Here is a 25,356-nt window from a genome sequence, read left to right on the forward strand (position 1 = left end):
TCTTACATTTCTTTGATTTTCCTCAACACAGCTATTTGTATTTCCTGTTTGAAAAATCACATATCTGTTTCTCCAGGATAAGTCCCTGGTTCTTTATTTATTCATTTGATGAGATCATGTTTTCCTGGATGTTGTTAATGCTAGTAGATGCTCATCAGTATCCAGACATTGAAGAGTTAGGCATTTATTGTAGTCTTCACTGTCTGGGCTTACTTGTACTCATCCTTCTTGGGAAGGTTTTCCAGATATTTCAAAGGACTTGGTTGTTGTGATCTAAACTGTACCTGCTTTAGGGGGCACTCCAAGCTGAATAACATTGTGGTTCTTGCAGACTCACAGAGGTATCACCTTGATGGTCTTAGAAAAACTCTAGGAGATTTCTCTGGATTACCAGACCAGGACTCTTGTTTTCTTCTCTTACTTTACTCAAAACCAAAGAATCTCTGTCTCTGTTCTGAGCCACCTAAATCTAGGGTGAAGTGACACAAGCCTCCCTGTGACCACAATCACTATGACGGTACTGGGTCAGACCTGAAGCCAGAACAGCACTGGGTCTCACCCACAGCCTGCTGTAAGCACTTTCTTGCTAATGCCTATGTTTTCTCTAGGCCCTGAGGTTCTAGAATTAACCAATGGCAAAACCAGCCAGGCCTATCTTCTTCATTCCAGAGTTGTGAGGTCCCCCAGGCTCCAGGTGGGTTCAGAGCTTTTATCCAAGATTCAGGGACTAGAGTAAAAAACCTTAGAAATCCACTTTGTGTTCTATTGTACTGTGGCTGACCTATCTGTCAAATCACAGGATGTAACCTCTCCCACTCTTCCCTCCCCTTTCCAAAGGCAGAGATGCCTCACCCTGTAGTCGCCACCACCCCAGGCCATGAAAAGTACTGCCAAACTACTGCTTATGTTCCCTTATCCCCAAGGGCTTTTAAGTCAGCTTGTTGTAAATGCTGACTGACTTGAGACTCACCTGCAGGGCAGAGGGCTCCCCTCTGGTCTAGGGCATGTCCAGAAATGCTGTCCAAGGACCAAGTTCTAAAACCAGGGATCCAAAGATGTTGCTTGTTGCTCTACCACCTTGTGGTCTTGCTAGAGCCTAAGTCGCAAGACAAAGTCCCCTTTACTTTTTCCTGTACTTTTATCAAGCAGAAATTTCACCCTGTAGCCACCACAGCTGGTAATCATTGAGTGTCACTTGAAGCCAGCAAGTCGCAGAGGCTTACTGAAGGCCATTGACATAGTACCTGAGTATATTGTTGCTGGTTATTCAGAGACCAAGAGATTTTCAGTTAACAGGTGATGAATGCTGCCAGGACTGGGTTATTTCCTTCAAAGAAGTGTGCTTCCTTCTGGCCCACTGTTTACCTAGAATTGTTTTCTGGGATCTAGGGACTAAAACAGGAGCCTCAGGACTCTCATCAGTACCATATCTGGCTGCAGCTGAGCTGATATCCAAGATGCAAGGCAAGGATTTCCCCATTCTTTCCTCTCCTCTCCTCAAGTGGAAGGAAAGGGTCTTTTTTGTAGCTGTGAGCTGTGCACCCTGGATTTAAGGGAGGGGTAATGCCAGCACTCTCTTAACCACATCAACTGATGTCTCATTAGGTTATGTGTCCTCCAGTCCACTTTCTCCAGGCCTAGTTCAGCAATATGACTCGCCAAAGAGCTGCAGTCCTTATAGCCTAGATTGTCTTTCAAGTTCATTTAGAGACACAGAGCACTGTAGTCCATAGTAATGAGGTTTGTGAAAACTCAGGTTTGGTCTGCTGGGATTAGTACTTCTCCTCGGCTAGGGTTGGTTTAAATGCTCTCTCCATGGATGGGTGTCAGCTAAGTTTGGTCTGGTTTTGTTTTCTCCTCTAACAAGACAGGACTTAGTTCAATGCCTCACACTCACTGTGTTCTCCCTCCCTCAGCATCTAGTGATGATCTCTGCACCATGCCACTGCTACATGGGGTGTGGGAGAGAGAGGTGGAATTTTCAATTCAATACTTTTTTTTTCTACCTCTTTAGCGCCTTTTTCAGTGATACAAAGACAAAACCAGGTACTCTGAGGGCTCACCTGATTTTTGTCTCTTAGGAAGGTTATTTTTTTCTGTGTAGATAGTTGTTAAAATTGTATCCCAGCAAGGGGGATGAGTGATGGAGCTTTTCATCCCACCATCTAGCTCCCCCTTTCTCCATTGTTGAGAATTATCAAATACTTTTTTTGTATCTATTGAGATAATCTTATAGTTTGTGTCCTTAATTTTGTTGATGTGATGTATCACATTAACTTGTATATGTTGAACCATCTTTGCATTCCTGGAATAAATCATACTTGATCACAGTGTATTATCTTTCTGATGTGTTGTTGAATTCAATTTGCTAGTATTTTGTTGACAATCTTTGCATTTATTTTCATCAGGGATATTAGCCTGTAGTTTTCTTTTTTTATTGTGCTCCTGTCTAATTTTAATATCAGGATAATGCTAGCCTTATAGATTGAGCTACAAAGAATTCCTTCCTCTTCAAGTTTTTGAAATAGTTTGAGTAGAATTGCTGTTAGTTCTTTTTTCAAAGTTTGGTAGAACTTAACATTAAAGTCAGTCTCAAGTATAGTTTTTCTTGTTATTGGGAGATATTTTGCTACTGTTTCAATTGGATTACTCATTATTGGTCTGTTCAATTTTCTATTTCTTTATGGTTTAATCTTGGTAGATTATTTGTATCCAGGAATGTATTCATTTCATCTAGGTTTTCTAATTTGTAGAGTAAAATTATTATATTTCTTAAGAGCCCTAGGATTTTTGGAATAGTAAATGACCATTGACTTCAATTAAAATCTCCAACTGTTTTAGCCCCTAACAAGAGAGTCAGCCTGTTTTGTTACTGCTTTGAAGCCTGGCATTGATTTGTCTCTAGCTGTGAATGCCCTGGCATCTTCTGACAATAGAAGGCGGTTTTCTTTATATTGGCAAGGTTGTTTAGTGTATACACCTTCTTCAGTGATCTTAGCTAGATATTCTGCATACCTTGCTGTAGCTTCCACATCAGCACTTGTTGCTTCACCTTTCACTTTCAGGTTATGGAGATAGCCTCTTCCTTTAAATCTGATAAACCACCTCTGCTAGCTTCAAAGTTTTCTTCTGAAGCTTTCTCAACACTCACCACCTTCATAGAGTTGAAGAGAGTTAGGGCCTTGCTCTGGATTAGGCTTTGTTTTAAGGGAATGTTGTGACTTGCTTGGTCTTCTATCCAGACCAGTAAAATTTAATTCATGCCAGCAATAAGGCTGTTTTACTTTCTTATCATTCTTGTGTTCACTGGAGTAGCATTTTAAATTTATTTTAAGACATTTTCTTCTGTATTCACACCTTGGTTAACTAACTCAAAAAGCCTAGTTCTGGCTTTTCTCACCTTTTGATGTTGTTACTTTCAGTAAACTGAGTAGTCTTAGTAAATGTAATTATTTTTAGCTTTTGATTTAAGGTGATAAAGGTTTGACTCTTTCACGTGAACACTTAGAGGTTCACGTGAACACTTAGTGGCCATTTTAGGGTTACTAACTGATTTAATTTATATATTGTTGTGTCTCAGCAAATAGAGAAGCCTGAGGAATAGAGAGAGATGGAGAAATTACTGGTCAGTGGAGCAGTCAGAACACACACAAAATGTATTAAGTTCACCATCTAATATGAGCATGGTTCATAGCACCTCAAAACAACTACAACAGTCTGGATGCAGTGGCTCATACCTGTACTCCCTGCATTTGGGAGGCCAAGGAGGGCAGATCACCTGAGGTCAGGATTTTGGGACCAGCGTAGCCAACATAGCAAAACCTCATCTCTACTAATAATACAAAAATTAGTCAAGCATGGTGTGGGTCACCTGTAATCTCAGCTACTCAGGAAGCTGAGGCAGGAGAATTGTTTGAGCTCAGCAGGCAGATGTTGCAGTCAACTGAGATCACGCAACTACACTCCAGCCTGACAGACAGAGCAAGACTCTGCCTGAAAAGAAAAAAAAAATACAGATCTTTTCCAAGATGGCCAAATAGGAACAGCTCCAGGCTACAGCTCCCAATATGAGTTACACAGAAGACAGGTGATTTCTGCATTTCCAACTGAGGTACCGGGTTCATCTCACTGGTACGTTGGACAGTGGGTGCAAGACAGTGGGTGCAGCCCACTGAGCAAGAGCCGAAGCAGGACGAGGCATCGCCTCACCTGGGAAGTGCAGGCGGTAAGGGAATTCCCTTTCCTAGCCAGGGGAAACTGTGACACAGCACCTGGAAGATCGGGTCACTCTCACCCTAATACTGTGCTTTACCAAGGATCTTAGCAAATGGCACACCAGGAGATTATATCTTACACCTGGCTCGGAGGGTCCCATGCCCACGAGGCCTCCCTCATTGCTAGCACAGCAGTCTGAGATCTAACTGCAAGGTGGCAGCGAGGCTGGGGGAGGGGCACCCACCATTGCTGAGGCTTGAGTAGGTAAACAAAGCTGCCAGGGAGCTCAAACTGGGTGGAGCCCATCGCAGCTCAAGGAGGCCTGCCTGCCTGTGTAGACTCCACCTCTGGGGACAGGGCATAGCCAAACAAAAGACAGCAGAAACTTCTGCATATTTAAATGTCCCTGTCTGACAGCTTTGAAGAGAGAGTGGTTCTTCCAGCATGGACGTTGAGATCTGAGAATGGACAGACTGCCTCCTCAAGTGGGTCTCTGACCCCCCAAGTAGCCTAACTGGGAGGCATCCCCCAGTAGGGGCAGACTGACACCTCACACGGCTGGGTACAACTCAGAGACAAAGCTTGCAGAGGAACAATCATGCAGCGTAATTTGCTCTTCAGCAACATTCACTCTTCTGCAGCTTCCGCTGCTGATACCCAGGCAAACAGGGTCTGGAGTGGACCTCCAGCAAACTCCAACAGACCTGCAGCAGAGGGTCATGATGGTTAGAAGGAAAACTAACAAACAGAAAGGACATCCACACCAAAACCCCATCTGTACATCATCATGATCAAAGAACAAAGGTAGATAAAACCACAAAGATGGGAAGAAAACAAAGCAGAAAAGCTGAAAACTCTAAAAATCAGAGGGTCTCTCCCCTCCAAAGGAACGCAACTCCTTATCAGCAACGGAACGAAGCTGGAAGGAGAATGACTTTAATGAGTTGAGAGAAGAAAGCTTCAGAAGATCAAACTTCTCTGAGCAAAAGAAGGACGTTGGAACACATTGCAAAGAATTTAAAAATCTTGAAAAAAGATTAGACAAAAGGCTAACTAGAATAACCAATGTAGAGAAGTCCTTAAATGACCTGATAGAGCTGAAAACCATGGCATGAGAACCATGTGACAAATTCACAAGTGTCAGTAACCGATTCAATCAACTGGAAGAAAGGGTATCAGTGATTGAAGATCAAATTAATGAAATGAAAAGAGAAGTTTAGACAAAAAGGAGTAAAAAGAAACTAACAAAGCCTCCAAGAAACATGGGACTAAATGAAAAGACCAAATCTACCTATGATTGGTGTACCCGAAAGTGACAGGGAGAATGGAACCAAGTTGGAAAACACTCTGCAGGATATTATCCAGGAGAAATTCCCCAACGTAGCAAGGAAGGTCAACATTCAAATTCAGGAAATACAGAGAATGCCACAAAGATTCTCCTCGAGAAGAGCAGCCAGAAGACACACAATTGTCAGATTCACCAAAGTTGAAATGAAGGAAAAAATGTTAAGGGCAGCCAGAGAGAAAGGTCGGATTACCCACAAGGGAAGCCCATCAGACTAACAGCAGATCTCTCGGCAGAAACTCTACAGGCCAGAAGAGAGTGGGGGCCAATATTCAGCATTCTTAAAGAAAAGAATTTTCAACCCAGAATTTCATATCCAGCCAAACTAAGTTTCATAAGTGAAGGAGAATAAAATCCTTTACAGACAAGCAAATGCTGAGAGATTTTGTCACCACCAGGCCTACCCTACAAGAGCTCCTGAAGGAAACACTAAATATGGAAAGGAAAACCAGTACAGCCATTGCAAAAACATGCCAAAATGAAAAGACCATTGATGCTAGTAAGAAACTACATCAACAAACAAAATAACCAGCTAACATCATAACAACAGGAACAAATTCACACATAACAATATTAACCTTAAATGTAAACGGGCTAAATGCTCCAATTAATAGACACAGATTGTTAAGATGGATAAAGAGTCAAGACCTATCAGTGTGCTGTATTCAAGAGACCCATCTCACGTGCAGAGACACACATAGGCTCAAAATAAAGGGTTGGAGGAAGATCTACCAAGCAAATGGAAAATAAAAAGGCAGGGATTGCAATCCTAGTCTCTGATAAAACAGACTTTAAACCAACAAAGATCAAAAGAGACAAAGAAGGCCATTACATAATGGTAAAGGCATCAATTCAACATGAAGAGCTAACTATCCTAAATATATATGCACTCAATAAAGGAGCACCGAGATTCATAAAGCAAGTCCTTAGAGACTTACAAAGAGACTTAGACTCCCATACAATAATAATGGGAAACTTCAACACCCCACTGTCAACATTAGACAGATCAACGAGACAGAAAGTTAACAAGGACATCCAGGAATTGAACTCATCTCAGCACCAAGTGGAACTAATAGACATCTTCAGAACTCTCCACCTCCAATCAACAGAATATACATTCTGCTCAGCACCACATCACACTTATTCCAAAATTGACCACATAGTTGGAAGTAAAGCACTCCTCAGCAAATGTAAAAGAACAGAAATTATAGCAAACTATATCTCAGACCACAGTGCCATCAAACTAGAACTCAGGATTAAGAAACGTGCTCAAAACTGCTCAACTACATGAAAAATGAGCAACCTGCTCCTGAATGACTACTGGGTACATAACGAAATGAAGGCAGAAATAAAGATGTTCTTTGAAACCAATGAGAACAAAGATACAACATACCAGAATCTCTGGGACACATTTAAAGCAGTGTGCAGATGGAAATTTATAGCACTAAATGCCCACAAGAGAAAGAAGGAAAGATCCAAAATTGACACCGTAACATGGCAATTAAAAGAACTAGAGAAGCAAGAGCAAACAAATTCAAAAGCTAATAGAAGGCAAGAAATAACTAAGATCAGAGCAGAACTGAAGGAGTTCAGTTTGCTATAAAACAAAAAACCCTACAAAAAATAAATGAATTCAGGAGCTGGTTTTTTGAAAAGATCAACAAAATTGATAGACAGCTATCAAGACTAATAAAGAAGAAAAGAGAGAAGAATGAAGTAGCCACGATAAAAAATGATAAAGGGGATATCACCACAGACCCCACATAAATACAAACTACCATCAGAGAATACTATAAACACGTCTATGCAAATAAACTAGAAAACCTAGAAGAAATGGATAAATTCCTGGACACATACACTCTCCCAAGACTAAATCAGGAAGAAGTTGAATCCCTGAATAGACCAATAGCAGGCTGTGAAATTGAGGGAATAATTAGTAGCCTACCAACCAAAAAAATCCCAGGACGAGACAGATTCACAGCTGTATTCTACCAGTGGTGCAAGGAGGAGCCAGTAACATTCCTTCTGAAACTATTCCAATCAACAGAAAAAGAGGGAATCCTCCCTAACTCATTTAATGACGTCTATATCATCCTGATTTCAAAGCCTGGCAGAGACACAACAAAAAAGAGAATTTTAGACCAATATCCCTCATGACCATTGATGCAAATATCCTCAATAAAGTACTGGCAAACAGAATCCAGCAGCACATCAAAAAGCTTATCCACCATGATCAAGTAGGCTTCATCCCTGGGATGCAAGGCTGGTTCAACATACACGAATCAGTAAACGTAATCCAGCATATAAACAGAACCCAAGAGAAAAACCACAAGATTATCTCAATAGATGCAGAAAAGGCCTTTGACAAAATTCAACAACCCTTCATGCTAACAACTCTCAATAAATTCAGTATTGATGGAATGTATCTCAAAATAATAAGAGTTATTTAGGAAAAACCCACAGCCAATATCATACTGAATGGGCAAGAACTGGAAGCATTCGCTTTGAAAACTGGCACAAGACACGGATGCCCTCTCTCACCACTCCTATTCAACATAATGTTGGAAGTTCTGGCTAGGGCAATCTGGCAGGAGAAAGAAACAAACTGTATTCAATTAGAAAAAGAGGAAGTCAAATTGTCCCTGATTGCAGATGACATGATTGTATACTTAGAAAACTCCATCGTCTGAGCCCAAAATCTCCTTAAGCTGATAAGCAACTTCAGCAAAGTCTCAGGATAAAAAATCAATGTGCAAGTATCACAACCATTGTTATACACCAATAACAGACAAACAGAGAGCCAAATCATGAGTGAACTCTCATTCACAATTGTTTCAAATAGAATGAAATACCTAGGAATCCAACTTACAAGGATGTGAAGGACCTCTTCAAGAAGAAGTACAAACCACTGCTCAACGAAATACAAGAGGACACAAACGAATGGAAGAACATTCCATACTCATGATAGGAAGAATCAATTTAGTGAAAATGGCCATACTGCCCAAGGTAAATTATAGATTCAATGCCATCCCCATTAAGCTACCAATGACTTTACTTGCTGAATTGGAAAAAAACTACTTTAAAGTTCATATGGAAATGAAAAAGAGCCCACACTGCCAAGACAATCCTAAGACAAAACAACAAAGCCGGAGGCATTATGTTACCTGACTTCAAGCTATACTACAAGGCTACAGTAACCAAAACAGCATGGTACTGGTACCAAAACAGAGATATAGACCAATGGAACAGAACAGAGCCCTCAGAAATAATACCACACATCTACAACCATGTGATCTTTGACAAACCTGACAAAAACAAGAAATAGAGAAAGGATTCCCTATTTAACAAATGGTACTGGGAAAACTGGCTAGCCATATGTAGAAAGCTGAAACTGGATCCCTTCCTTACACCTTATACAAAAAATTAACTCAAGATGGATTAGGGACTTAAATGTTAGACCTAAAGCAATAAACACCCTAGAAGAAAACCTCGGCAATACCATTCAGGATATAGACATGGACAAGGACTTCGTGTCTAAAACACCAAAAGCCATGGCAACAAAAGCCAAAATTGACAAATGGGATCTAATTAAACTAAAGAGCTTCTGCACAGCAAAAGAAACTACCATCAGAGTGAACAGGCAACCTACAGAATGGGAGAACATTTTTGCAATCTACTCATCTGACAAAGGGCTAATATCCAGAACCTACAAAGAACTCAAACAAATTTACAAGAAAAAAACAAACAACCCCATCAAAAAGTGGGCAAAGGATATGAACAGACACTTCTCAAAAGAAGACATGTATGCAGCCAACAGACACATGAAAAAATGCTCATCATCACTAGCCATCAGAGAAATGCAAATCGAAACCACAATGAGATACCATCTCACAGCAGTTAGAATGGCAATCATTAAAAAGTCAAGAAACAATACATGCTGGAGAGGATGTAGAGAAATAGGAACATTTTTGCACTGTTGTTTGGCCTGTAAACTAGTTCAACCATTGTGGAAGACAGTGTGGAGATTCCTCAAGGATCTAGAACTAGAAATACCATTTGACCCAGCCATCCCATTACTGGGGATATACCCAAAGGATTATAAATCATCCTGCTATAAAGACACATGCACACGTATGTTTACTGCGGTACTATTCACAATAGCAAAGACTTGGAATCAACCCAAATGTTCATCAGTGACAGACTGGATTAAGAAAATGTGGCACATATACGCCATGGAATACTATGCAGCTATGAAAAAGGATGAGTTCGTGTCCTTCGTAGGGATATGGATGCAGCTGGAAACTATCATTCTCAGCAAACTATTGTAAGGACAGAAAAACAAACAGCACATGTTCTCACTCATAGGTGGTAATTGAACAATGAGAACCCTTGGATACAGGAAGGGGATCATCACACGCCGGGTCCTATTTTGGGGAGGGGGGAAGGGAGAGGGATAGCATTAGGAGATATACCTAATGTAAATGACGAGTTAGTGGGTGCAGCACACTAGCATGGCAGATGTATACATATGTAACAAACCTGCACGTTGTGCACATGCACCCTAGAACTTACAGTATGATAATAATAATAAAAACACAATTACAACAGTAACAGCAAAGATCACTCGTTACAGATTACCATAGCAGACACAATAATAATGAAAAAGTTTGAAATATTTTGAGAATTACCAAATTGTAACAAAGAAACAATAAGTGAATACATGGTGTTATAAAAATGACAATGATAGATTTTCTTGGTACATGATTGACACAAATCTGAAAGCAATATTTGTGAATTGCAATAGGGTGAAGAGAAATAAAATGATGTTTGCATTTATCTCATTACTTAACATGGCCCTCGTCATAAAAAATTCTTTTATTCTGAAGGATAGATTTTCTTGGCTAGGAGAAGAGTAATTTTGTTTAAAAATATGTGCAAGGTTGCCAATTCCATGGATTTGAACCATTTTAGAAAGACACAATTTTATCACAGCACTGGGTAAATCAGTTTCAATAATTTACAGCTAGTTTATTTCAGAATAGATCATAATTGAGAGAAAAAAAATTTGAAACTTTTTGTGCTCAGGAAAATTTCTACAGGAATTTCTTCTCTTCCTTAAATAGGTGAGTTTTGGAGGCTAAATGATAAAATACCTCAAAGATTGGCATTCTCCAAGTTAGGTGGATATTTGTGTCAACCAGTCTTTCTTTATTCAGGGATGCATTTTGCCTGAAATTCAAGTAAGGAAGCATCCAGTTTACTTAGTTTATAGAAACATTATTTATATATTATTTGAAATGGTAATGTTTTATACACAATCTATATTGGTATTATTTAAAACACCAGTGTTTTGTAAGCAATCACAATTAATTGATGATACATCTATGTGGTAGATAATTCTACAGGCATTAAATGATATAATTAAAAGTTTTCAATTATAAGATCTTTTTAAAAAGTTTAGAAGAATATGCAAACATGCTTGTGAGATGTAAACAATACAAAATCAGATAATTAAATTATGTGTATCATATGATCACAATTACATCAAAGTGTGTACAAAGAAAACTCACTGGAGAGATTGCTTTAAACTTTTAACGGTAGTGCTCTCTCTTGTTTATGGGATAAATGATGATGTTTATTTTTGTCTTTAACATTTTCTGTTTTTCAAATTTTATATAATGACTGGTGTATATTTTAAAGCTATTGAAAAGTTATTAAAAAGAAAAAATCATGAAGAAAAGAAACAAAATAGATCATGGAGTCTGTCTTATCTTCTTTTCCTGTGTAATCAAGAAAGCCTGGGCAGAGTATTATTATTGGTAAGTTCTGGAAAATCTCCCTTAGATGCAAATCTCAGATGAAAAACACTCTTATTAAGTGAAATATACTTGTCTCAACTGTAGGTGTTTATCAAAAACAAAAGGCGGGAGAAAGAGATAGCTCTATCAGTGGAGCAATACTGCCACCAAAAGAAAAATATTGAGAAAAGCTCCATAACAAGAGAGAGAAAAACAGAGCAAGAGAAGAGTAGAAGAGAAAATTGGGAGGTTTCATATATAGACTATTTGGTTTTCTGCTTTAGCTGACATCACTCATCAGTGATCATAAGGGAACCAGTCTTACCCCTTAGTTGTCACTAATGAAATAGGTATGGCTGGTCCAGCCTTGAGCCATTTGAGAGATTGGAAGGAGGCAGATCTCTGAGTGGCTGGGAATTCTCACTAGAGAAAATAAACGGCCATATGTCAAAGGGATGGGATGATGGGATTTGCTAAACAAGCTGATTAGAATCAAGATCTCTGGGGAAGGTTGCAGAACTTTGAGTTGTGAAATTGTATTTCCTGGAGTGCTAGGGTTTCAGCAAAAGTGGCACAGAAAACTCCTCATTTAAATAGTGTGTCTTTTTTTAATGTATTGAAAATGCACATGTAATTTTGTTTGAAGAATAAAGCAATACCAAAACCGGTAGCCTGGAATACGATCTAGTTTTTTCTGCTTGATTTTGTATGTTAACAGGGTCATAACAAAAGGGAAGTTCAATTTGGTTTATGGGATTAGGACTGGAGCATTCATCTGCTTCACTTGCTCCTTTCCCCATAATTAGATTAAATCACGAAGTCCCTAGGTTCATTCACCTTTTGCAATACACTATACATTTTGGGGTACTCTGGAAGTAAAAGATGGGTTCCAATTATGTCGTTAGATGGGTCCTAATTATGATGTTAGTGCTTCCCATAGCACCACTGGGAATTCAAAGCCCACTTCCCTATGTGCTCCGGTTTCTCACCTGAGGTTGTGACAAGCCATAAAAGATATAATATAGAGGAAAGGCCTGAGTATTTTAAGCAGTGGAATGACATGATGAAGATTCTATTTTTATGTAATTAAATATTTTTAAATATTACCTGCATAAATGAAACATTTAATAATAATGGTTCAATTCTGAAAAATAATTAAATAATGAGGGATAGCCCTACCAAATATTGAGACATAAATCCATGGTAATTAATATAAGTGCAGAAATAGTCTGACAGAACACTGGGACAGAGTGTATTAGCTCATTTTCACACTGTTATACAGATACTACCTGAGACTGGGTAATTTTCAAATCAAGTAGTTTTTTTTTTTTTTTTTTTTGATAGTGATGCTCTTTTTAATCATTTCCTTTTTTTTAAAAAATTTATTTATTATTATTAAACTTTAAGTTGTAGGGTACATGCGCACAACGTGCAGGTTTGCTACATATGTATACTTGTGCCATGTTGGTGTGCTGCACCCATCAACTCGTCATTTACATCAGGTATAACTCCCAATGCAATCCCTCCCCCCACCCCCCTCCCCATGATAGGCCCCGGTGTGTGATGTTCCCCTTCCCGAGTCCAAGTGATCTCATTGTTCAGTTCCCACCTATGAGTGAGAACATGCGGTGTTTGGTTTTCTGTTCTTGTGATAGTTTGCTAAGAATGATGGTTTCCAGCTGCATCCATGTCCCTACAAAGGACACAAACTCATCCTTTTTTATGGCTGCATAGTATTCCATGGTGTATATGTGCCACATTTTCTTAATCCAATCTGTCACTGATGGACATTTGGGTTGATTCCAAGTCTTTGCTATTGTAAATAGTGCTGCAATAAACATACGTGTGCATGTGTCTTTATAGCAGCATAATTTATAATCCTTTGGGTATATACCCAGTAATGGGATGGCTGGGTCATATGGTACATCTAGTTCTAGATCCTTGAGGAATCGCCATACTATTTTCCATAATGGTTGAACTAGTTTACAATCCCACCAACAGTGTAAAAGTGTTCCTATTTCTCCACATCCTCTCCAGCACCTGTTGTTTCCTGACTTTTGAATGATCGCCATTCTAACTGGTGTGAGATGGTATCACATTGTGGTTTGATTTGCATTTCTCTGATGGCCAGTGATGATGAGCATTTTTTCATGTGTCTGTTGGCTGTATGAATGTCTTCTTTTGAGAAATGTCTGTTCATATCCTTTGCCCACTTTTGATGGGGTTGTTTGCTTTTTTCTTGTAAATATGTTTGAGTTCTTTGTAGGTTCTAGATATTAGCCCTTTGTCAGATGAGTAGATTGCAAAAATGTTCTCCCATTCTGTAGGTTGCCTGTTCACTCTGATGGTAGTTTCTTTTGCTGTGCAGAGCTCTTTAGTTTAATGAGATTCCATTTGTCAATTTTGGCTTTTGCTGCTGTTGCTTTTGGTGTTTTACACATGAAGTCTTTGCACATGCCTATGTCCTGAATGGTACTACCTAGGTTTTCCTCTAGGATTTTTATGGTATTAGGTCTAACATTTAGGTGTCTAATCCATCTTTTTTTTTTTAATTTATTTATTATTATTATACTTTAAGTTGTAGGGTACATGTGCATAACGTGCAGGTTTGTTACATATATATACTTGTGCCATGTTGGTGTGCTGCACCCATCAACTCGTCATTTACATCAGGTATAACTCCCAATGCAATCCCTCCCCCCTCCCCCCTCCCCATGATAGGCCCCGGTGTGTGATGTTCCCCTTCCCGAGTCCAAGTGATCTCATTGTTCAGTTCCCACCTATGAGTGAGAACATGTGGTGTTTGGTTTTCTGTTCTTGTGATAGTTTGCTAAGAATGATGGTTTCCAGCTGCATCCATGTCCCTACAAAGGACACAAACTCATCCTTTTTTATGGCTGCATAGTATTCCATGGTGTATATGTGCCACATTTTCTTAATCCAATCTGTCACTGATGGACATTTGGGTTGATTCCAACTCTTTGCTATTGTAAATAGTGCTGCAATAAACATACGTGTGCATGTGTCTTTATAGCAGCATGATTTATAATCCTTTGGGTATATACCCAGTAATGGGATGGCTGGGTCATATGGTACATCTAGTTCTAGATCCTTGAGGAATCGCCATACTGTTTTCCATAATGGTTGAACTAGTTTACAATCCCACCAACAGTGTAAAAGTGTTCCTATTTCTCCACATCCTCTCCAGCACCTGTTATTTCCTGACTTTTGAATGATCGCCATTCTAACTGGTGTGAGATGGTATCACATTGTGGTTTGATTTGCATTTCTCTGATGGCCAGTGATGATGAGCATTTTTTCATGTGTCTGTTGGCTGTATGAATGTCTTCTTTTGAGAAATGTCTGTTCATATCCATTGCCCACTTTTTGATGGGGTTGTTTGATTTTTTCTTGTAAATTTGTTTGAGTTCTTTGTAGGTTCTAGATATTAGCCCTTTGTCAGATGAGTAGATTGCAAAAATGTTCTCCCATTCTGTAGGTTGCCTGTTCACTCTGATGGTAGTTTCTTTTGCTGTGCAGAAGCTCTTTAGTTTAATGAGATTCCATTTGTCAATTTTGACTTTTGCTGCTGTTGCTTTTGGTGTTTTACACATGACGTCTTTGCCCATGCCTATGTCCTGAATGGTACTACCTAGGTTTTCCTCTAGGATTTTTATAGTATTAGGTCTAACATTTAAGTCTCTAATCCATCTTGAATTAATTTTCGTATAAGGAGTAAGGAAAGGATCCAGTTTCAGCTTTCTACTTATGGCTAGCCAATTTTCCCAGCACCATTTATTAAATAGGGAATCCTTTCCCCATTTCTTGTTTCTCTCAGGTTTGTCAAAGATCAGATGGCTATAGATGTGTGGTATTATTTCTGAGGACTCTGTTCTGTTCCATTGGTCTATATCTCTGTTTTGGTACCAGTACCATGCTGTTTTGGTTACTGTAGCCTTGTAGTATAGTTTGAAGTCAGGTAGCGTGATGCCTCCAGCTTTGTTCTTTTGACTTAGGATTGTCTTGGAGATGCGGGCTCTTTTTTGGTTCCATATGAACTTTAAAGCAGTTTTTTCCAATTCTGTGAAGAAGCTCATTGGTAGCTTGATGGGGATGGCATTGAATCTATAAATTACCTTGGGCAGTATGGCCATTTTCACGATATTGATTCTTCCTATCCATGAGCATGGTATGTTCTTCCATTTGTTTGTGTCCTCTTTTATTTCACTGAGCAGTGGTTTGTAGTTCTCCTTGAAGAGTTCCTTTACATCCCTTGGAAGTTGGATTCCTAGGTATTTTATTGTCTTTGAAGCAACTGTGAATGGAAGTTCATTCCTGATTTGGCTCTCTGTTTGTCGTTACTGGTGTATAAGAATGCTTGTGATTTTTGCACATTAATTTTGCATCCTGAGACTTTGCTGAAGTTGCTTATCAGCTTAAGGAGATTTTGGGCTGAGACAATGGGGTTTTCTAAATATACAATCATGTCATCTGCAAACAGGGACAATTTGACTTCTTCTTTTCCTAACTGAATATCCTTGATTTCTTTCTCTTGCCTGATTGCCCTAGCCAGAACTTCCAACACTATGTTGAATAGGAGTGGTGAGAGAGGGCATCCCTGTCTTGTGCCAGTTTTCAAAGGGAATTTTTCCAGTTTTTGCCCATTCAGTATGATATTGGCTGTCGGTTTGTCATGAATAGCTCTTATTATTTTGAGGTACGTTCCATCAATACCGAATTTATTGAGCGTTTTTAGCATGAAGGGCTGTTGAATTTTGTCAAAAGCCTTTTCTGCATCTATTGAGATAATCATGTGGTTCTTGTCTTTGGTTCTGTTTATATGCTGGATTATGTTTATTGATTTGCGAATGTTGAACCAGCCTTGCATCCCAGGGATGAAGCCCACTTGATCATGGTGGATAAGCTTTTTGATGTGTTGCTGAATCCGGTTTGCCAGTATTTTATTGAGGATTTTTGCATCGATGTTCATCAGGGATATTGGTCTAAAATTCTCTTTTTTTGTTGTGTCTCTGCCAGGCTTTGGTATCAGGATGATGTTGGCCTCATAAAATGAGTTAGGGAGGATTCCCTCTTTTTCTATTGATTGGAATAGTTTCAGAAGGAATGGTACCAACTCCTCCTTTTACCTGTGGTAGAATTCAGCTGTGAATCCATCTGGTCCTGGACTTTTTTTGGTTGGTAGGCTATTAATTATTGCCTCAATTTCAGAGCCTGCTATTGGTCTATTCAGGGATTCAACTTCTTCCTGGTTTAGTCTTGGAAGAGTGTAAGTGTCCAGGAAATTATCCATTTCTTCTAGATTTTCCAGTTTATTTGCGTAGAAGTGTTTATAGTATTCTCTGATGGTAGTTTGTATTTCTGTGGGGTCAGTGGTGATATCCCCTTTATCATTTTTAATTGCGTCGATTTGATTCTTCTCTCTTTTCTTCTTTATTAGTCTTGCTAGTGGTCTGTCAATTTTGTTGATCTTTTCAAAAAACCAACTCCTGGATTCATTGATTTTTTGGAGGGTTTTTTGTGTCTCTATCTCCTCCAGTTCTGCTCTGATCTTAGTTATTTCTTGCCTTCTGCTAGCTTTCGAATGTGTTTGCTCTTGCTTCTCTAGTTCTTTTAATTGCGATGTTAGAGTGTCAATTTTAGATCTTTCCTGCTTTCTTTTATGGGCATTTAGTGCTATAAATTTCCCTCTACACACTGCTTTAAATGTGTCCCAGAGATTCTGGTATGTTGTATTTTTGTTCTCTTTGGTTTCAAAGAACATCTTTATTTCTGCCTTCATTTCGTTATGTACCCAGTAGTCATTCAGGAGCAGGTTGTTCAGTTTCCATGTAGTTAAGTGGTTTTGATTGAGTTTCTTAGTCCTGAGTTCTAGTTTGATTGCACTGTGGTCTGAGAGACAGTTTTTTATAATTTCTGTTCTTGTACATTTGCTGAGGAGTGCTTTACTTCCAATTATGTGGTCAATTTTGGAGTAAGTACGATGTGGTGCTGAGTAGAATGTATATTCTGTTGATTTGGGGTGGAGAGTTCTCTAGATGTCTATTAGGTCTGCTTGCTGCAGAGATGAGTTCAATTCCTGGATATCCTTGTTAACTTTCTGTCTCGTTGATCTGTCTAATGTTGACAGTGGAGTGTTGAAGTCTCCCATTATTATTGTATGGGAGTCTAAGTCTCTTTGTAAGTCTCTAAGGACTTGCTTTATGAATCTGGGTGCTCCTGTATTGGGTGCATATATATTTAGGATAGTTAGCTCTTCCTGTTGAATTGATCCCTTTACCATTATGTAATGGCCTTCTTTGTCTCTTTTGATCTTTGATGGTTTAAAGTCTGTTTTATCAGAGACTAGTATTGCAACCCCCACTTTTTTTTGTTCTCCAGTTACTTGGTAAATCTTCCTCCATCCCTTTATTTTGAGCCAATGTATGTCTCTGCGTGTGAGATGGGTCTCCTGAATACAGCAGACTGATGGGTCTTGACTCTTTATCCAGTTTGCCAGTCTGTGTCTTTTAATTGGAGCATTTAGTCCATGTACATTTAAGGTTAAGATTGTTATGTGTGAACTTGATCCTGCCATTATGATATTAACTGGTTATTTTGCTCGTTAGTTGATGCAGTTTCTTCCTAGCCTTGACAGTCTTTACATTTTGGCATGTTTTTGCAATGGCTGGTACCGGTTGTTCCTTTCCATGTTTAGTGCTTCCTTCAGGGTCTCTTGTAAGGCAGGCCTAGTGGTGACAAAATCTCTAAGCATTTGCTTATCTGTAAAGGATTTTATTTCTCCTTCAGTTATGAAACTTAGTTTGGCTGGATATAAAATTCTGGGTTTAAAATTCTTTTCTTTAAGAATGTTGAATATTGGCCCCCACTCTCTTCTGGCTTGAAGAGTTTCTTCCCAGAGATCTGCTGTTAGTCTGATGGGCTTCCCTTTGTGGGTAACCCGACCTTACTCTCTGGCTGCCCTTAAGATTTTTTCCTTCATTTCAACTTTGGTGAATCTGGCAGTTATGTGTCCCGGAGTTGCTCTTCTCGAGGAGTATCTTTGTGGCGTTCTCTGTATTTCCTGGATTTGAATGTTGGCCTGCCCTACTAGGTTGGGGAAGTTCTCCTGGATGATATCCTGAAGAGTGTTTTCCAACTTGGTTCCATTTTCCCCCTCACTTTCAGGCACCCCAATCAGACGTAGATTTGGTCTTTTTACATAATCCCATAGTTCTTGCAGGCTTTGTTCATTTCTTTTTCTTCTTTTTTCTTTTGGTTTCTCTTCTCGCTTCATTTCATTCATTTGATCCTCAATCACTGACATTCTTTCTTCCAGTTGATCGAGTCGGTTACTGAAGCTTGTGCATTTTTCACGTATGTCTCGTGTCATGGTTTTCTTCTCTTTCATTTCGTTTATGACCTTCTCTGCATTAATTACTCTAGCCATCAATTCTTCCACTTTTTTTTCAAGATTTTTAGTTTCTTTGCGCTGGGTACGTAATTCCTCCTTTAGCTCTGAGAAATTTGATGGACTGAAGCCTTCTTCTCTCATCTCATCAAAGTCATTCTCCGTCCAGCTTTGATCCGTTGCTGGCGATGAGCTGCGCTCCTTTGCCGGGGGAGATGCGCTCTTATTTTTTGAATTTCCAGCTTTTCTGCCCTGCTTTTTCCCCATCTTTGTGGTTTTATCTGCCTCTGGTCTTTGATGATGGTGATGTACTGATGGGGTTTTGGTGTAGGTGTCCTTCCTGTTTGATAGTTTTCCTTCTAACAGTCGGGACCCTCAGCTGTAGGTCTGTTGGAGATTGCTTGAGGTCCACTCCAGACCCTGTTTGCCTGGGTATCAGCAGCAGAGGCTGCAGAAGATAGAATATTTCTGAACAGCGAGTGTACCTGTCTGATTCTTGCTTTGGAAGCTTCCTCTCAGGGGTGTACTCCACCCTGTGAGGTGTGGGGTGTCAGACTGCCCCTAGTGGAGGATGTCTCCCGGTTAGGCTACTCCGGGGTCAGGGACCCACTTGAGCAGGGAGTCTGTCCCTTCTCAGATCTCAACCTCCGTGTTGGGAGATCCACTGCTCTCTTCAAAGCTGTCAGACAGAGTCATTTGCGTCTGCAGAGGTTTCTGCTGCGTTTGTTATTGTTTACTGTGTCCTGTCCCCAGAGGTGGAGTCTACAGAGACAGGCAGGTTTCCTTGAGCTGCTGTGAGCTCCACCCAGTTCGAGCTTCCCAGCAGCTTTGTTTACCTACTTAATCCTCAGCAATGGCGGGTGCCCCTCCCCCAGCCTCACTGCTGCCTTGCCGGTAGATCACAGACTGCTGTGCTAGCAATGAGGGAGGCTCCGTGGGTGTGGGACCCTCCCGGCCAGGTGTGGGATATGATCTCCTGGTGTGTCTGTTTGCTTAAAGCGCAGTACTGGGGTGGGAGTTACCCGATTTTCCAGGTGTTGTGTGTCTCAGTTCCCCTGGCTAGGAAAAGGCATTCCCTTCCCCCTTGCGCTTTCCAGGTGAGGCAATGCCTCGCCCTGCTTCAGCTCTCGCTGGTCGTGCTGCAGCAGCTGACCAGCACCGATCATCTGGCACTCCCCAGTGAGATGAACCCAGTACCTCAGTTTAAAATGCAGAAATCACCGGTCTTCTGTGTTGCTCACGCTGGGAGTTGGAGACTGGAGCTGTTCCTATTCGGCCATCTTGCTCCGCCCCCCCTTCTTTTTTCTTTTGTTCCTCTGACTGTGCATTCTCAAGTAGCCTGTCCTCAGTCTCACTGATTCTTTATTTGGCTTGATGAATTCTGTTGATAAAGGACTCTGATGCAGTCTTCAGTATGTCAATTACATTTTTTTTCAGTTCCAGAATTTCTGCTTGATTCTTTTAAATTATTTCAATTTATTTACTAAGTTTATCTGATAGAATTCTGCATTCCTTTTCTGTGTTATTTTGAATTTCTTTGAGGTTCCTCTACACAGCTATTTGGAATACTTTGAAACATAACATATCTGTGTTTCTCCAGGATTGGTCCCTGGTGCCTTATTTATTTCATTTGGTGAGGTCATGTTTTCTAGGTTGGAGTTGTTAGTAGATGTTCTTTGGTGTCCAGGCATTGAAGAGTTAGGTATTTATTGTAGTCCTCACTGACTGAGTTTATTGTACCTTTCTTACTGGGAAGGATTTCCAGATATTTAAAATAATTTGGGTGCTATGATCTAAGCTGTTTCTGGTTTAGGGGACATCCAAACCCAGTGATGCTGTGGTTCTTAAAGACTCTGAGATTACCCCCTTGATGGTCTTGGATAAGATCTGGGCAAGTTCTCTGGATTATAAGGCAGTGACCTTTGTTCTTTTCTTTTGCTTTCTCTCAAACAGTCTGTGTCTCTGCTCTGAGCCACCTGATGTCACAACTATGACTGCACTGGGTGAGACCTGAAGCAAACACAGCATTAGGTCTAATTCAAGGCCTTCTGTAACCACTCCTTGGCTGCTGCCTATGTTCACTCAAGGCCCTGGAGCTTACAATCAGCAGGTGGCAACGCAAGTCACACCTGTTTTATTCTCTTCAAGACGGTGAGGTCTCTCAGCCTTCAGATATGTTCAGAGGTGCTGTCCAGGATTCAGGGACTGGAGAAGAGATACGTAAATAGAATGCTCTACAAAATGTGAAGATATTAGTGTCCCCTGTGAATGCTCAACAAAGAGTGATATGAGTAGAGGAGGATTTGAATAATCAGGTAAATAAAATGACCCATTCTGTGGATATCAGTCAGGCTTCATTACAAGCAACTCCTCTTATTTTCCAATGGTATCATGAACAAAGTGGACATGCTGGTAGGGATAGATTTTATCGATAGATTTGTAATGTATCAACTTCGCTGAGCCAAACTACATCTCCTGGAATTTCATTTACTGTATTTTTCCATTTAGGATGGGCTGCAAAGGAGATTCTTCCAAGATTTCAGAAGCTGGAAGGGAGGCAGAATCCATTTGGTAACATAAACACACTATTGCTTATCTGCTGACTCAACTTGGGATGAAGCAGCAACTGAGTCAATTGTGTGTGTAGAGCTCAAGGACAAAGGTCCCTAGCTTCTGCAGAATACTATCATCACTAAGCTCACAGGCATCTAGAGCAGACATGTGCTTCAGTCCAATCTGTTGGCTTCCAGCTTCTACTCTTGGAGTTCCAGCCTTTTTTATGATATTATCTTTCTAACTGCATGTGCTGTGGATTTCAAGCACTTGAATCAGATGTAGAGACATTATGTGGACTGCTTGAGTAACCCCCACAACTGTGTAAGCCAAATCTCTGTAACAAGTATTTATCCATCCACCCGTTTATCTATCTATCTATCCATCTATTGATCTATCTAGCTGTATTAGTCCATTCTTGCACTCTATAGAGAGCTACCCAAGACCGGGTAATTTGTGGAGAAAGAGGTTTAATTGACTCCTAGCTCCACAGGATGTACAGAAGTCATGGCTGGGGAAGCCTCAGAAAATGTACAGTCATAGCAGAAGGTGAAGAAGAAACAAGGCATGTCTTCACATGGCCAAGAGGAGAGAGACAGTGAGTGAAGGGGGAAGTGCTACACACTTTCAAACAACCAGATCTCATGAGAACTCTCTCTTGAGACAGCACTAGGGGGATGGTGCTAAACCATTAGAAACCAGTCCCATGATTCAGTCAACCCCCACCATGCCTTACCTCCAACAATTGGGTTCACAATACAACATGAGATTTTGGTGGGGACATGGAAAACCATATCACTATCTATCTATCTTTTACTGGTTTTACTTCTCAGGCTGGACCCTGACTGATATAGGAGTTATTCTGAAGCCAGGCCCTTTCCTCTGTGTACTGTCCTTTTTTTTTTTTTTTGCTCTGGGCCTACCTGTACTCCCTCATTTCCCCAGTGACCATTGCCTGTGGGTGTATTAATCATGGTTTCAAAAATTGTCTATATTTTATGATGCTTTGACTTTTGGGGCCCTTGATGGATGAGGAGAGACTTCCCTTCCCAGGGCTAGCTAATTCCTAGGGATAGAAAACAACCGTCATCTGATCACACCTGTCATATGCAAACAAACCAACCCAGAGCCCATGCCTGCCAACTACCTAATTTATTGAGTCACTATCCGCCTGTCTTAGTATTATCCCAGGACCAGGCACTAGGCAACCAAAAGTAGTACCTACAGCTCTGAGCCTACTGACATTGTTTAAACTAGTAAATCTTAAGTCACTTCCTTTGAACTGCCTTTTCTTTCCCATGGCAGCCACAATATAGTCCTGTACCTGTGTTTTCCCCTTGCTGCTTCTGCCTCCTACTAGACCCTGGTGCTTCCTCATGTGGCTCTGTGAGGAGCACCATCCCCTCTTTTCTTGGGAATTGTAAGTAATAAATTCCTCTTGCCAAGGTAGTTGTCTCTGTGTCTGTCATCTTACCATGCCTGATTAAGACAAATCTTGGGTAAATTTAAAAACATTGGGAAAAAATTGTCAATAAAATGGGAGATAATCCACACAGACAGGATATTTTATGACATTCAAATTATACTGTCTACTAGGCATAGTTTGTTAACTAATTTTCTAGTCACGTATGAAGAGAATGACTTACCTAGTAATTTATTTAATCAGCTAATCAGAGGTGGTCCTCCACCAGAAATGTGAATGTTTAAAGGAAAGATTGAAATGATCATAAATCCTTAGAACTATATTTTTTTACAGAGATAAAAAATTATGGTTATATGAATATTTCCAAAGATAGCAATTAAGTTGCAAAAATCATATTGAAAATGCTGATCTTCAAACAAGTACTTAACCCTTACATATTTTGGTCTCCATGGCTGTAGTGGCAGAACTTTTATCCCATTGTTGCATTGATGATGTCATCCATGACATGTAACAGGCATTGAAAGAGTTGTCCTTATGGGCTTAGTGTCTATTCAGCTCAGTGTGGAGAAAAAAAATGTTTCTTTAGGAAACTGTGCTTATTTTCTTTCCTCTCACAATTGGATGTTAAAACCAAGTTTTACAATTCAGCGAAGAATGATTTATTTCTCAAAGTCTAGATTCAGAATACTTCATCTTCAACTGTGTTTATACAAAGTGTTTCCTTTGTGTCATCTGAAATTCACACTGGAAGAGAATTAAATACTGTCAACCAAGATGGAGAAAATGAGTGTATGTTTGGAACAATGACATTTTTGCAATCAGTAGAAAGACGCCAGTACTTATACCATGTTCAACTCAAGCAGAAATGTTCAGAGGTAGCTGGTATCATTAAGTGACTAACAGAAATGAGAAAATTGGATATAGTGTGGGAAAGAAATCTAGGTGAAATGTCAATGCTACAGACAATCCAACTTTTAAGATAGTCTCCAGGTTATGAAAATATGAGGCTGTCTTTGGAGATGATCCCAGATTCTGTAACTAGAAGAGACTTTTCATATTACCTGCAAAACAACAAACTGCAGTGATAGGAAAATGAAATTGATTTTAAATATGTGTGATACAGACTCTATTCGTTGGTATGAAAGTTCAGGAAGGTATCTTGGAAAGCTGTCTTCACGTTCATCTCTCTGCTTTACTTAAACACTACTATTTTTAAAAGTAGGGCTGCATAGTGTCTCTGGGACACAGTTAACAGAGAAATTGCTATAGAAAACATATGACTATGATAATATTGAAAATGTCTGTGTAATACTTTCCAAAGTTAAAATGAAATGCTGAAGTTATGCTTTCTAGGAAGTTTCACAGAAAATCTTTTCATACTTTTGTCAGCAGCAAAATGATCGACTAAGAGCAGGTAAAAAGGCTAATTATTTTAATTTATTTCCTTTGAGATTTTGAGTGCCTTTAAAAATTAAACATTTGCTGATTTTTAAAAAATCTGTTAATTTTCATGTTATGTGAAGTACTTTCTAATTCCTTATATAATTTATTGTCTATTTCCTAATTTTTATAACTTTGTTAATATTATTATGGATGGTCATTGGATTTTTTTCCTTTTAGAATAATTATAACTTCTTTTCATAAATGCATAGCATTTGACACTTCCTGTTTCAGTGAAGTTGGTATTAGAAAACATAAAGTATTAGTCTACAGCCATACAACCCTGAACGCGCCCAATCTTGTCTGATCTCAGAAGCTAAGCAGGGTCGGGTCTGGTTAGTACTTGGAGGGGAGAAAACAAAAAATATCAGACATATTTTTATAATTTAATTTAAATAATTACTACAGTTTATTTGATAAGATTTCAACTTGATCTTGTTTAGTTATTTTCCCCTCCCCTCTCAGTCAACAGATAACTATGGTAGTGATTCATATAATTGAGGATGACCTTTATTATTTAAACTTGCTGACATTTGCTATTTTGGAAAAAAGTGACCTTTCCTAATGGCATTCTATATTATTGGGGCTGGAGAATTGCATTTATGGAACACATTGACCTGGCTTCTTCTCATTTACTTCTCTGGCAAAACTCTATGAACTGAGGAGTTGGTTTATTTTCATCAGTTGTTATTTCTGCAGGGACTCTTATGAAAACTACTTGAATCACATACTTGGTTCTTAAAAATTAGCATAACTTATACTTTTATTCAAAGCTAAAAATCAGACTTCTTTTAAAAAAACTAAAAATATGCCACTTTCTTTCTTAAGGTAGGTTTAGTAGGTTCATACATTTTGGTATAAGGTCTGAAACTCTAAACCACAATGGTCACCTAAATAGCAAGTGGAAGAACAAGGATTTGCTTTCACCTCTGTCTTTCACAAAGTTATGAGGTCCTAATTATGAGAAAAACTGCATCTGAAGAAGTGTGTAATGGAGTTGTTTTACTGCTTTTTTAAAACAAGTTATTCTTCAATCCTTCATTCACAAATTAATTTTTCCTTAGAAAACTTAAGCCATTTTAGATATTAGCTAATTACTGACTTTTGAGCATGCAAGATTTATCATCTTCAATGATGATGCTTTCCTTAAGCCTCTGCCGGTTCACATTGTTTT

The 25,356-nt window shown here is 39.4% G+C and overlaps 1 long non-coding RNA gene across 1 annotated transcript in view; it reads left to right on the forward strand.

The window, feature by feature from the left end:
- Positions 1-21,775, forward strand: part of LOC119621121 (uncharacterized) — a 170,059-nt gene extending 148,284 nt beyond the window's left edge. The window contains exons 3-4 of the long non-coding RNA XR_012091844.1: positions 11,261-11,379; positions 21,275-21,775. This is a non-coding gene — a long non-coding RNA (uncharacterized lncRNA). The remainder of the gene's footprint in view (positions 1-11,260; positions 11,380-21,274) is intronic.
- Positions 21,776-25,356: the final 3,581 nt, after the last annotated feature.

Source organism: Chlorocebus sabaeus, chromosome X, assembly GCF_047675955.1.
Source record: "Chlorocebus sabaeus isolate Y175 chromosome X, mChlSab1.0.hap1, whole genome shotgun sequence".
Classification (NCBI taxonomy): Eukaryota; Metazoa; Chordata; class Mammalia; order Primates; family Cercopithecidae; genus Chlorocebus; species Chlorocebus sabaeus.